A 14,293-nucleotide genomic window follows, 5' to 3' on the forward strand; every position below is an offset into this window, starting at 1 on the left:
AGACGATGGGCTCTCTGGATATTTAGAGGATGTAACGTTGGCTGAAGATCCAAGAGTTCCTGTAGAAATTTCCGTATGAAAGACACCATGTCAGAACCCTCCACATTTTCCGGAACACCATCAACGCGTAGATTGTTCCTACGATTGCGATTTTCCAAATCCTCTGTGTGGAGTTTGAGCTTGTGGATCTCCTGCTCCAATAATGGGATTTTAGATGAGGCGTCTTGAATATCGCTCACACGTTGTTCCAGATTCAAAACCTTGCCTTCCATTATAACCCAGCGCTCCTCAATCTGCTGAAGCTTCGCATTAGTGGCAATCATGAATGGATGGAGGCCACGCACTTCCTCAAGAATAGTATCCAAGACAGGGTTAGAGGATGACTTGATGGGAGAAGGCGGGTCGTTCTTAGGCCTCTTAGGTTTGGCTCCAGTATGTGACAATTTTGGAGTAATTTAGTCATTCGCCATGATGATGAAATCCTACCAAAGAGCACTTCACAGGAAAGTAGGAAAAAGGTGAGCACCACAGAAAACAGCAGGAACCTATGTAGGTGAGGAGACTGCACTGGCTCAGAGATGTTTAAGTAGTAATAGAAGCACACAAAAGTGGTGAGATGTGGCAACAAAAAAAAAGCAGGCAAAGGAATGCACGCCACTTAAGAGCTTAGTCACTCACAGTGGTGAGAATGGCTAAAAGACCTGCTATACTGTGTAAATAAAAACCACAAACTATATAGGGAACATCCGCAAAAGCCAGCACAGATATATTTGTAATACAATGTGGAAACGTTGTCACTTTAAAGTTCTTTGCGCCATAAAAAGCAAGAAGAGGGGAGATGATATTCCAAAACCAGCATGACTAAAATGGCGGCCGTGTTATCCTCACAGGACATAGGTAAGACATTACCAATGCAGGAGCAAGAGGCCAGAGGTCAGGAACAACAAGAGAGTTGCACACAAGTTAAAAAATATTGTCAGGCATTTCCTCCGAATAAGATGCGAGTGAGGATAAACAGCGGTAGAGAAGGAAAGGACAACACTTCAAAATCGGCAATCCTAAAATGGCGGCCAGATTTCCTCACGGAGACCAAATGTAGGGTAGCAAGAGCTGAGAGGTAAGAGGCATGTGGCAAAGAGCATCAGGAGACTTGCACAAAAATAGAACAATATGGCCAGGCATCACCTTCAGAGTTAGATAGTATTCATATGAAGTGAAGCAGCGTATTAGAATAGGTGCATGCGTGAGTTCGGCATACAAAATGGCGGCTGCCCGTGTTACGGGAGAAGTTGAAATTACCAGAGCAAATATTTGCCGGTCCGCCACATGTAGACGCCCCACAGCTGTAGCCTCTTGGTCCACGCACCTTCCGCCGACACTGCAGCCCAGACAGCCGTTCAAAAAACGGCAAAAGAGGCTCTCACGGCATCCGCGCTGATTGTCCGCAGCGGAGCTCACGGAGAAGCCGTCCTCTCTGGATGGCGTGCAAGCCACGCCCCCCATCCGAAAGACCTTAACAAAAATAAAGCCTTACTTAACCCGCAAAAGATTCCAGTTCCTTACTGCACCCACGTCACAATTACATTATGTCAGGTTATATTGATTTGAGAGCACACTGATCACCCGAGAGGGTTTCTAGGCGCTTGAGTGGGTGTGAGTTCCCCATGGTGCTTATGTGAAGCACCGCATCTTCAGCTTCTTGCGGAATTCAAGAAGTGAGGAGGTGGCTCTGATGTGTTGAGGCTTGTGGATGTGGGTGTTGCCAATAAAGAAAGTGGGCGGGGCCACTGGAGTAAGTGGGCGCGGATTCCTAAAAAATGTGAGCACCTGAACTTAATGTTTTTATGTAGCATAATCTTAAATCTATGAAAGCACATCACTGTGCCTTTTGAATTGTATTTCTTGGCTTTTGAAATTCTACTTTTTGTTTTTAGAAAACAATCTATTGCTTAATAAATAATCAACAATTATATATATATATATATGTGTGTACGCTTGATGCAACCTAACAGATTTGTAAATAGTCTGTGTTATGAGCGTACAGACATCCAAGTTTCCATAGCATTTACATGTATATTTAATGTACCAAGTGATGAAAGAGAGAAGCTTCTCAGCAAGAATATTCTGCCTTAGCACAACACTCACAGAACCGTTTAGCGTACTTAATATGAAATGAATTGGTACTTAAATTTCTTAGAAGAGCAGACAACAGGAGAAACTATTACCTTTCAAAAACTGGCTTTTTTCTTCAAGGCTATTCTATCTTTAAAGGAAAAGAGCCTCTGATTCATTACAGAATCGTATGAAGCCTTCTGAAGAGCGGCTGTTATATTTTTTAAAAGGAAAGTATTTACATATTTCATTAGGGCTGCTCTGCATATCAGGAGGGCTGCTATAGTTTCATTAGATAAAATTAGCCCACTTTGTTTCAAAGTCACTACACTGTGCAAAGCGCCCTCTTACTAATAAATAGGTATTTTATGTGTGGGCATATTCCAAACTGAGAGCCTCTTTGGATTATTGAGGTGCTGTATGGTTGCATTTACAACTTTGGTGTGTATCTCGGAGACTTTATTTGGGACTGCAGGTTGGTATATGTGCCCAAACTGATCTCTCCTTCTAGATTTACAGATGTATCTTGGTTAAATATGTCCCTGCCATCTGAAGCTGCGTTTAGAACCTTTAGAGAATAAAGAGGTTCAAAACAGTTGAATGTGACAGCTACAGGTAAACGCAACACCTCTCTTGCATGGTTAAAGTCCTCATACCTATAGTTGTGCTTAACAGCAGCAGCGTTGTTGTTTTGTGTGCCATTAGTTAAAAAAATAGAAATACATAATTATCCTGTCTTATTGGATTCATGAAGCAACAAGCTAGTTTTCCTTTGTGGATAGTTTTCCTTAATCAGATTTACCATTAAACATGCGCTGGTTCCTGCCTTTTCAAACAGAACATATTCTCTAACCTCGCTCACACTGCTACTGAAACCAGGATTGTTTAGGAGAGTGGCGTTTATTACTGGCAATGCTGCACTACAAATAGTTGTGTTTTATTCCACTTAACATCGAGTACCTGACTCTGAAGCCAACGATTTCTCCAATTACACCAAAGCGGAAGATACACTGGATGCTGATGATATTGTGGAGAGTATTCAGGGGGGGGGGGGCATGCATGGGGAAAATGGGACTAGGTAGAGCGAGAGAAGAGAAAGAGTGAGACATAGGGAGAAGGTTCCCAAAAAAACGGCTGGAAGGAGACATATGCAAATTGAGTAACAAAGAGGACACGAGAAAGCAGAACAATGGAACTAGTCGTAAAAGGGAAATAAATGAAACTTGCAATAGAAAACAGAAAAGAGGGAAGAGGAGGAAAGACTGATACAGAGGGAAAAAAAGCACTGAGTCAAAGGGCAAGAATGGCAGAGGGTACAGAGTTATGAGACAGAGGGAGAAGAGAGGTAAAGGGAGGGAATGGGATTTCTAGATCATGTTTTTGACCAACACTCCTGGTCCAATATGCTTTCTAATGCACTATTTTGCACTTATATTGCACTTAATTTTAAATGCCCTCCCTTATTCAGTGACCCAAAGATGACCCTGCAAAAGCACCCCAAAGTCTTACCAAAGTCTACCTAATTTTATTTGCCCCACATTGCTTTTTGGCAAATGTCTTAACCGTGCACACTCCAACCTGCCGCCCACTTGTTATTTGTTATTTTACAATCGATGCGAAAAGTGCTGGCACTTTTTCGTTCAATGTATGCCAGTCAAGTCTAGAATTTGACGCAATTGAAAATGATTGCATACACGTTGAGAAATGTGGTTTCTATTATGGAAGTACTTTAGGTTTCTATCACACACTTAAAGTTGAGAGCCACTTTACTGCTTCATAACATTGAAGACAGACTTTTATTTGCACCTCTGGTAATGCCAAACAGCCCCCTTGCAAGTAAATATCCTCCATGCCTAGAACTCATGGCAGGCCCCAATACTTTCTACATACACCAATTAGAAACGCAAATGCTGATCCAATTAATATTATCCACCTAGACGGTGCCACCATGAGGAGGCTATGCAAGGAACCTGCTACATTGAAATGAAGGTGAATATCTGTAATTTTCGACAGATAGGCCCTCTCCAGCTGTCAGTTGGGAGAAACCACACAAGCAGAATAAAAAGCCAAGGCCATCACAGAGCATGACCCTGGTTGTAAATAGTTAACTCACCACTCACTGGAAAATGCTTTTGGGCAGGGCTGCAGCCTGGTCAGCTAGGACTCCTGTGACTGTAGATGGAGCTAGAGTTCTCAGCAAATTGCCCCATCAAAGTCTAATCATTACCATGGCTTTCTGCCTTGCTGGTGTCTATCCCGGGAAGGTCTCCTTTTGAACTGCTCTTTCTGCACAATCTGCCTGTAACTATGCAGGTTGCATGCCAGTGCCTGTCTGTGCATATTTACAGCCCATCCAGTTTTGAAAGGTGCTTTTGATCAAATGGAAACTTCCCATCCTCTACCCCTGTAAAAATGCATTTAAAATTTGATTTAGTGTTCATCATTGTTGCAATAAGCTTGACGTGTTTAGAAAATGCACAAAGCTGTGAGTCAGATGACTTTGCAAACTCCCACACCCCACTATTAGGCAGGATGTGGAAATGTGATTGAATAATGTTTTAAGACATGCCTTTAAAAATGACTATTCTTTCAAACAGAATACCACTAATAATGAAAAATGACCAAAAGTACTTTTGCACACTATACCACATTCCTTAAAAAAGCATTTTGCATACTATACCACGTTCCTTACAAAAAGCACTTTGCATACTATACCACGTTCCTTACAAAAGCACTTAGCATACTATACCACGTTTCCTACAAATACAAGTGAGAGACTGCACCTCAAGTGCCATTCTTTTATGCTGATTAGTGTCCCCTTAAAATATAATTCTGGATAAGATCCTATACTTTTGATGCACTTTATGGGGGGAATGTGGAGCTGGAGGTCTCCACAGAAGTTGCTGACCCTTCACAGAGGTTGCGTATGTTGATAGTCATAGACACTAGAGAGGGAAGGCCATGGGGCTTATTTACAAGCACCTTGCCTACGGCGCAAAGGGCTTGTAAAGAAGCCCCCATGTCTCTTGCATCATCGTATGTGCCTTGCAGCATTGCAGCCAGAGCTTAATTTGAGCTGGAGGGTGCCAGTGGGAATGACTGGCCCTCATTTTTGGGGACTGACACTTATTTTTCAGCATTCGACCTTTACCGAATTAAGACAGGGAAAAATGAAATGAATGAATGAAATGAAAAGGTACTTGTGAAGCGCATGGCTACCATGAGGTCTCTCAGCGCTACGCCCCTGGTCTGTGAGTGTCCACTTTAACTGGATGGATATAAAAATGTTTTCAGCTGCTTGCGAAAAGCCAGATGGTCTTCTTCCAACCGAATGTGGTCAGGGAGACTGTTCCATCTTCTGAAGGCCACATAAGAGAAATGCTGGCCTCCGCTTCTGGTCCTGTAGATTCTCGGGATAGTCGCCAGGTGTTTGTTTCCAGAGCGGAGAGCTCTGTTGGGGTGATAAGGGACAATGATTGACTGTAGAATTGGCGGGCTTTTGTCAGTCATGATCTTGTGAGTGACGCAGAGGGCTTTGAATTGAATCCTCTCAGCGACAGGTAGCCAGTGAAGTGTAGCTATGGCTACTCGGGCTGACGCTCTGTGGGGAATATTCAGCGGCAATCTCGCTGCACAATTCTGGACTGCCTGGAGTCTCATTATTGTGGATTGTGATATTCCTGCATAAAGAGCATTAGCGTAATCCAAGCGGGAAATAATTAATGCTTGGACCACTAGTTTCTTGGTCTCCCAGGATAATAACGGAAACACTTTCCTCATCATCCTAAGTAATCCAAAGCAGCATCCTGCAACCTTCTGTGCTTGGACTTTCATATTTAGGTTATTGTCCTGCCAGACTCCTAAACTCTTTATTTGATCTTTGGTTGTGGGTGGGCTGCCCAAACAATTAGGCCACATAAGAGTAGACCCCTCTGGAAGAGGTTTACCCAGGAGCATCAATTCTGTTTTTTGCTCCATTTAGTTGAAGGAATGAGCGTTCCATCCAGGCTGAAATTGTTTTAAGACAATTGGCTAGATTGTCTTGGCTGTGTCCTGGTTGGTTGAGGGATACTATCAGTTGGGTGTCGTCAGCATATGTGACGATTCGGATGCCAAAGGGCTCAACTATTTTGGCCAGGGCGCTCATATAAATATTGAAAAGGGTAGGGCTCTGGGATGAGCCCTGTGGCACCCCACAATTCAAGGACATGATTTTAGAGGTGAAGTTTTCCTCGAAGACCTGGAATGAGCGGCCATCTAACAAGTACACGAGCCATCTAAGTGCAGCCCCCGATACCCCTGCCTCTCTAATCCTAGCGATAAGCAGATGATAGTTCACGGTATTGAAGGCTGCACTCAGGTCCAGGAGGATAATAGCCGCCGAACCCCCGGAGTCCATAATTTTTCTGGTTTCCTCAGTGACCGCAATCAAGGCTGTCTCTGGGCCTTGCCGGGGTCTGAAACCTGTATGTGTAGAATGAAAACAGCCATTCTCTTCCATATATGAGGATAATATAGCATTCACATGTTTCTCTGTGATTTTTGCAATTCCTCGCAGCAAAGAAATGGGGCGATAGTTCGAGAACACTTCTGGGTCGGCTCCTACTTTTTTAAGCAGTGCTGTAACCATGGCTTGCTTCCAAGAAGATGGGACCTTGTCTGTGCTTAAGGATAAATTGATGAGTTCTAAATGGTTGGGGCGACTGTATGTGAAACTTGATTTAGAGCGGTAGGTGGAGCCATGTCTCTTGGGGAGCCTGACTTTAATTTATTCATGACATTTTTTAGGGAATCTAGGTCCATGGGAAGGAAGACCTCTAAATCTGTTGCTAATCGTCTCCCCTCATTATCCATCTGAGTGAGATTTTGGGGGGTGGTAGGCAAAGGAAAAGTTAGGTAGATGGATTGAATTTTAGTATGAAAGAATTCCGCTATGTCATTACAGCGTTTAAGTGTGTCAGCTTCAGGTGGTGATGGTGGTGTCGGGGTAGTGATTGTTTTAAAAATCCTAAACATTTCTCGAGGGCGTTGGTGGCTGAGGAGATTTTAGTTTCTAGGTACTTGGCTTGGGTTCTGCAGATTTCCAATTTATACATGTTTACAGCTTCTCTGTAGATTTGCTTTTTTCTTTTGAGAAATCTTTCCTCCACTGTCTCTCTGTTTGTTTACACTTAAGTTTAAGTTCTCTAAGGCCGACGGTGTACCACGCTATCCAAACCAGCAAATCAGAGAAAGAGAACAATGACAAAATCTTCCAAAAGCAGAAAGTAGGAACCTGCAAGAGTGTGATAAAAGGTCAGGCAGTGTCCGATGGTGGATTAAAGAGATCTCGGTCTTCGGCAGGCAGACATGCAATTCCTCTGGGTGAACCTGTAGCCATGCAGCCTCAACCCTGATGCTGCACTAACACCCTCCCCTTACCCATCCATCACAGTAGTCACCAGTCAGGTTACCCTTCCAATAAAAAAGGCCTGGTGCACGTGCCCAGGGCCAGTTGACTTGACCACATAAGCAGTGTCTGTGTTGACATTTACTTTAGCATGCAGGCCTAGGGCCCACAGCATTACAACTACAGCTCCATGAAGAAATAGTGATTGGTGACTGCGTTGCAAAAGATTGATTCACCTAGTGACACTTGCCCCAATTTTTGATTCATACAACTGAAGGTGCTGAACAGAGGAGAGCACTCCCACATGGAAGTATCCTTAAACGTAGTGTCCTCCAAGACGGGTCATGGACTAGTCCCTCCCCCATGGGCTGTGATAACACCCAACCCCCACCCATCCAACAAAGGTGTTGCCAGTCAGGCACCCCTCCTGCTCATAAAAGGAGCCCAGCACATATGCCCTAAGCCAGTGCTTTAAATGGGCCAGTACTCACCGGTACTGAGTATCAGCATTTCTTATTTTTACAGATCAGAATACCAGCACTTCTCCACTGCTAAGGAGACTACCGGTACTCAGTGAAGGTAAGCTAATCAGTGCTAGTGCTGCGGAGCTTGAGGCAGTCATTGTGGAGCAGATCTGTATGGCACTTTGACAGCCAAAGCCTCTCCAGCTCGAAGGTGAGTAACTGCTGAACCATTCAGCATGTGCGTTATGCAAGGGGTGTCCCTGTTTGGAATTTTCAAGCCCTGCTGTGTTTGATAGAGAAGGACCCATTAAGGCAGTTATCTGTCAATCACATTCACACTGTGCTTGCTGTAACAATCCCAAGTAAACCTTTTTTGGAGAGGGAGCGAGAGGGAGGAGAGAGAGAGAGTGAGTGTGTGCGTGCCTTTTTGCCTGTTTCTGTGTATGTTTGAGTGTGAGAGAGAAAGTGAACTCAGAGAGGAAGAGAATCTGGACACTCTCAGGAGGTAGTTTTAAAGAAATGCGTGAAATGCTTTTGTGTGTGCATTGTCTGCTTGTTTCTGAGTGAATTAGAAGTATTGTGCCAAAAGCAACCAAGTAGATCTCGTATGTGAGATAGTCATAGGGAGAGCTGGTTGTTTCAAAGGCATGCTGGAAGTACAGCATGACAGTTGCCTGTCTTACAGGTATGATGGTTATTGGTAGTGTGCTGAATGTCTCACAAGGGAGCAGCAAGTCCTTGGGAGAAAGCTGGCTGTCTCAAATGTGTAATAGTATTTAGAAGGGAGCTGGCCATCTCGTATGTGTGATAGTCTTTGGAAGAGAGCTGTCCGTCTCGTATGGGTGATAGTCTTTGGAAGAAAACTGGCTAGCTCATAAGAGACAGCTGCTTCACAGATGTGGTAGTCATTGGAAATTAGCTGGCTAACAGGTGTGATAGAATCTATAAAAGAGAGTGGACTGTCTCCTATGAATATTCCAGTCATTGGAAGTACGCTGGCTATACCAAATGAGTGATGATAATTGGACAGCAGCTATCTTCATTGGAAGAGAGCGGACAGTCTCAACAGCATAATAGACTAAAGAACAGAGTGGGTGTCTCACAGTGAGCTAACCCTCATTGGTTACCCACAGTAGACCCATGCCTCGCTTCCCTGATGAATCCGTGGACAGGTGAAAGCCTGTCTGCCTGATTATAACCCTGTTTGTTCTGTCTGCCCGATTATCACCCTGTTTGATCTGTCTGCCCGATTATCACCCTGTCTGTTCTGTCTGCCTGATTATTACCCTGTCTGTTCGGTCTGCCTGCAAACATTGCAAAACAAGGAAATCTTAACATATCATGTTAGGTATTTATTTTGTGTAATGAGTTAACTCATTTTGTTTATATTGCTACTTTTCTCAAATGTTTTGGTATGCCCTGCAACTGCTATTCCAAACTCTCTTTTGTTCTGAGTCACACTGATAACTAGCCTGAATAGTGCTGTTGACGGCTTGACCTCATTCATTTAAAAGCTCCTTCTATTATGATTTAGGGCATGCACCCAGCAGGTATTCACACCATTCTTTATCATCATATGCAGCTGTCAATCCGCATATATGGAAAGCTTGAAACTACTATCAAAGGAAATGCATGGGCAAAATGAATACTTGATAGAAATGTCTTAGTATCATCTTGTCTCGTCCCACCTCTAACCGCGCCCACTAGCCACGACCCTAGCTCAATTTAATGAGTACCTATACTTATTTTTTCCCATTTAAAGCACCGCCCTACACCAGTTACACACACCATAATTGTGCATCTATGTGATCACTTTATTTAGTATGCGGTCCTAGGGTCCACTACTTTACCCTTTCAATGAGGACAGTTGATCCCACCATGCCCCAACACTGTCAGTCCTTCCTGATCTCCCACTTTCAGCCCAGGATTGCCCTGCAGGTGGCCATCTCTGGCATGAGGGCAGTGCCCATACGAAGGAGGGGAGCACAAGCAGTAGGACACTGGCGCAGCGCAACAACTAGTGGCAAGGTAGGGCACCAAACCCACTCTAGAAGAAAAGTATGAACCCCACTGCATCCATGCTACCGGGCCAGCCAAGATGCTGCTGCACTGTTCTCCTCACCTGACCCGAGTGCCTACAACAGGTAACAGCAGGCGGCATTGAACTGGAGAGGAGGCATGTGCTTATGCCCAATTATAAAGTGGCGGACACCTGGGCAAACAATCAAACAGTATTGAAGCCACACACTCCTATATACCTCGCCCCATTGCCTGCAGTCTTTGGGATAGTGTCCCTTCTCATACCCTGGTTTTTCAGCATGGTGGCACTGAAGCCGTGACTGGGGGAGGGAGTAACACGTGCCAGAAGACCAACCCCCAGCCTCTGTCGCTGCACTGCAGTCCAAGGCAGAAAGAAAGCCAGGACGGTATCAGGGAGTGATGTTCTCCAACTAATGGTCACCTACGAGCACCCCATGCTGCATGATAGCCGTTGGTCAAAGTGATGCCCATGGGAGAGTTTGCTGCTCACTGGCCTTAGTTCAGAGGCCATACAAGAAGAATGCAGCTGGTTGGCCCTGCCACACCTGAACAGGGCTGGAGCACCACAGTAACGGAGACTACTACTCCCTTATAGTGACTGGGCCCAGATCACAAACATCTTTTGGGTGCGAGAGCTCAACCCTAGTAGCTGCCACCACTGCAGAAGAGAAGAACGCTTTGGGCTCCCATGGCAATCTCGCAGCACCAGTGATTACTCCTGCACCCCCCAAGCACAAGAGGGGAAGACGTGCATGGAGGAAAAGGATCGCTTCACTGGGGAACAGTAGGGCAGAAGGTGATTCCAGCAAATGTAAGCTACTTCAGCCGGGACAGGTGTAGTGAGCAAAAGTGATGCTCTGAAGAATCAGTCAACCAGTGACTATGTGCTTACCCTACCAGCATCCTGATCCCAGTGGCGAGAGTGAGTCTTGACCAAGATCCATCTGCCCCTGAAGTTGTAAGAGCAACTAGACAGTGGCTCCTCAGCAGTCTTGTGTCAGATCAGATGCGGCCAGTACTTAATTTGAGCCTGTGGTTTCCGGTGCTCAGCACCAGCACTTAATCATCAACACCAGTGCTTTTCATGAGCACAAGTTAGGGACACATTAATGTATAGGAGGCAAAGGGATATTAAGTTCTATTTGTCCAGAATCAAAGGAAGTTGACTTGACCCCAAGACTCGAATCTGGTACCCCAGCTAAGAATTTGCCAGCTCTGGCCAATACACCACATCCTCTAACCACAGGGTTAGTAGTTGGTCCTGTTTTAGCTGGTGCTAACAGGAGGAATGGGCTATTGCAAGCTGCCTCCTTACGAGAGCCCCAGCACTTAATTTTTACAAATTAACCACTGGATGCGGCACACATGCAGCACAGCCCAGACCACATACAGTCCATTGACAAACCATCTAAGGGAACTCCACAAGCATGAGAGATGAACTTGACACAGCCCCACCTATGGATTACAGGAGGTAGCACGGTCTAGCAGCAAAGACTCCAAAAGTTGCAGTACAAGACTGTCTTCAGTGAGCCAAGCAACATAACCAAAGTATGCTCCACGATGAACCTGACAACACTCCTGACGCATTATGTTATTGAACTGTCAACACTAACCACAAGCATCAGCAGAGTGGGTCAATTCCACACAATAGACATGACACCAACGGGCATTCAGCCAGAAGGTCAAAGACTTCTTTCCGCCACCGTTCGTGTCCTGAACCACTCAGGTAAGATTATGAATGTGAGCAGAGATGTCTTGTTGCAGCTTGTGTCTTCGGCCCATATGTCCATTGCAGTCCTGCTTTTTAGGTCGAGCCTAGCGGCAGCGCGCATGCGCTGCCCTCTCTGCTGTAGTAGAGTATGGGAGAGAAGCTGCGCCCACTCCTCCTCCCATATTTTTCATTGGCTTGTGTCATTATCTTTCGTAAATGCTGCCTTCGGATTCGTTATAAGGCTTGTTAGTCCCTCCTTAGTACAGCCTTGTCTTCATATGTAACCGCCCATGGCTACTGGCCCCTTAACTTTGGTTGTTACACGGAACCTGTTATTTAGTCTGTAAGCACTATTTACTTTATTGGGTTTCTCTTACTGCAGGCCGGACATGCATTGCTTCAGCTGAAACCGCTTGTGTTTTTTATTTAATCAGCACAGCGCCCCCATAACACGGGCACCTGCTTTCAATCACTTTGACTCACATTATCTGTCTGTTTTAACCCCCCAGGAAAAATGGATTTAGAAATATTTAGCAAATGAAGTCATGTGAATTCCAGGTAGCACATAATTGAAAACAGCAACAACAACACCACCATCAATACCACCACCAATACCACCACCATCAAAACCATGCCACCACCAATACCACCACCACTAATACCACCACCACCACCACGAATACCACTGCCACCAATATCAAAATCACCACCAATACCCCGACCAATACCACCTCAACCAATACCACCACCACAAAACCACCGCCAATACCACCACCACCAATACCACCAACACCAATACCAATACCACCAATACCACCATTACCACAAACATCAATACCACCACCAAAACCAACACTAATACCACCACCGCCAATAACACATCCAATACCACAACCACCTATTCCACCACCACCATCAATACCACCAATACCACTACCACCAATATTACCACCACCAATACCACCACAAATATCACCACCACCAATACCATTACCACCACCAATACCACCACCACCACCACCAGTACCAATAGCACCACCACCATCATTACCACCACACCAATACCACCACCACTGATACCACCACCGGGACCACTACCAAAACTAATACCACCACCATTACCACCACCACCAATACCACCACCGCCAATACCACCACCAGTACAAATGCCAGCGCCAATACCAATACCACCGCCAATACCACCAATACCCCCACCACCAATATCACCACCAATACAAATACTATAAATAACCCCACCACCAATATTACCACCACCAATAGCACCACCACCAATACTGGCATCACCAATAGCACCACCACCAATACCACCACCACCAATACCACCACCACCACAATTACCAATACCAATACTACCACCACCACCAACACCAATACCACTGCCAACACCAATACCACTGCCAATACCAATACCACCACCAATAACAATACTACCACCACCCCCAACACCAATACCACTACCAATACCAATACCACCACCACCACTAATACCACCATCACCACCAATTCCAATACCACCATCACCACCAATACCAATACCACCAATACCACCACCATTACCAATACCACCACCACCATCACCAATATCACCACCACCAGTACCCTCACCACCACCAATAACACCAATAGCAACACCACCACCACCAATACAATCACAAGTACCAGCAAAACCATCACCAATACCACCAATACTACTACCAATACCAACACTAATACCACCAATACCACAACCACCACCAATCCGACCAATACCCACCAGTACCAACATCAATACCAATACGACCACCAATACCACCATCACCAATACCAATACCACCACCAATACCACCTCCACAGCGAATACAACCACCACCAATATGACCAATACCACCACGACTAATACCCCCACCACGAATACCACCACCAATACTACCAATACCACCACCACCACTGGTACCACCATTACCACCAACAATACCACCACAACCAATATCACCACCAACACCAATACCACCACCAACACCCCACCACCACCAATACAACCACCACCACCAATACAACCACCAATACCAGCACCAATACCACCACCACCAATACCACCACCAATAATATCACCACCAATAATATCACCACCAATACCACCACCACCACCAATACCACCCAATACCACCACCAGTACCAATACCACCACCATTACCACCACACCAGTCTTCCCCTGGGGATCTTCATGCAGGTCTGGAAGGACATGGAGGGGAGGGGGTCAAGGGGCTGGGTAAAGGGAAGGATTAGGGTAGGGATATAAAGGTGCAGGAGAGGAGGGCTCACCCTCATTCTGATACCTGGCACCACCAGGGAGGGACAGTTAAAGTTAGTAGTAATTATTCAGTTAGGCCATTAGGCAGCATTCTTTGGGGCCTTGGGTGCAGGGAATTTAAAGAAACACTTGGTAGTGCCTATCTGCGTGTGTATGACAGACAATAGTGATGCTTGATAACGAGGCCGTCAGGGCCACATTGCTGGTCCTCAGCCAAGCGGGCCATGGGAACTGTTGAGGCACAGCGTACTGGACCAGGCGTGGGT

The sequence above is a fragment of the Lissotriton helveticus genome, chromosome 1_1 (assembly GCF_964261635.1).
Source record: "Lissotriton helveticus chromosome 1_1, aLisHel1.1, whole genome shotgun sequence".
Lineage (NCBI taxonomy): Eukaryota > Metazoa > Chordata > Amphibia > Caudata > Salamandridae > Lissotriton > Lissotriton helveticus.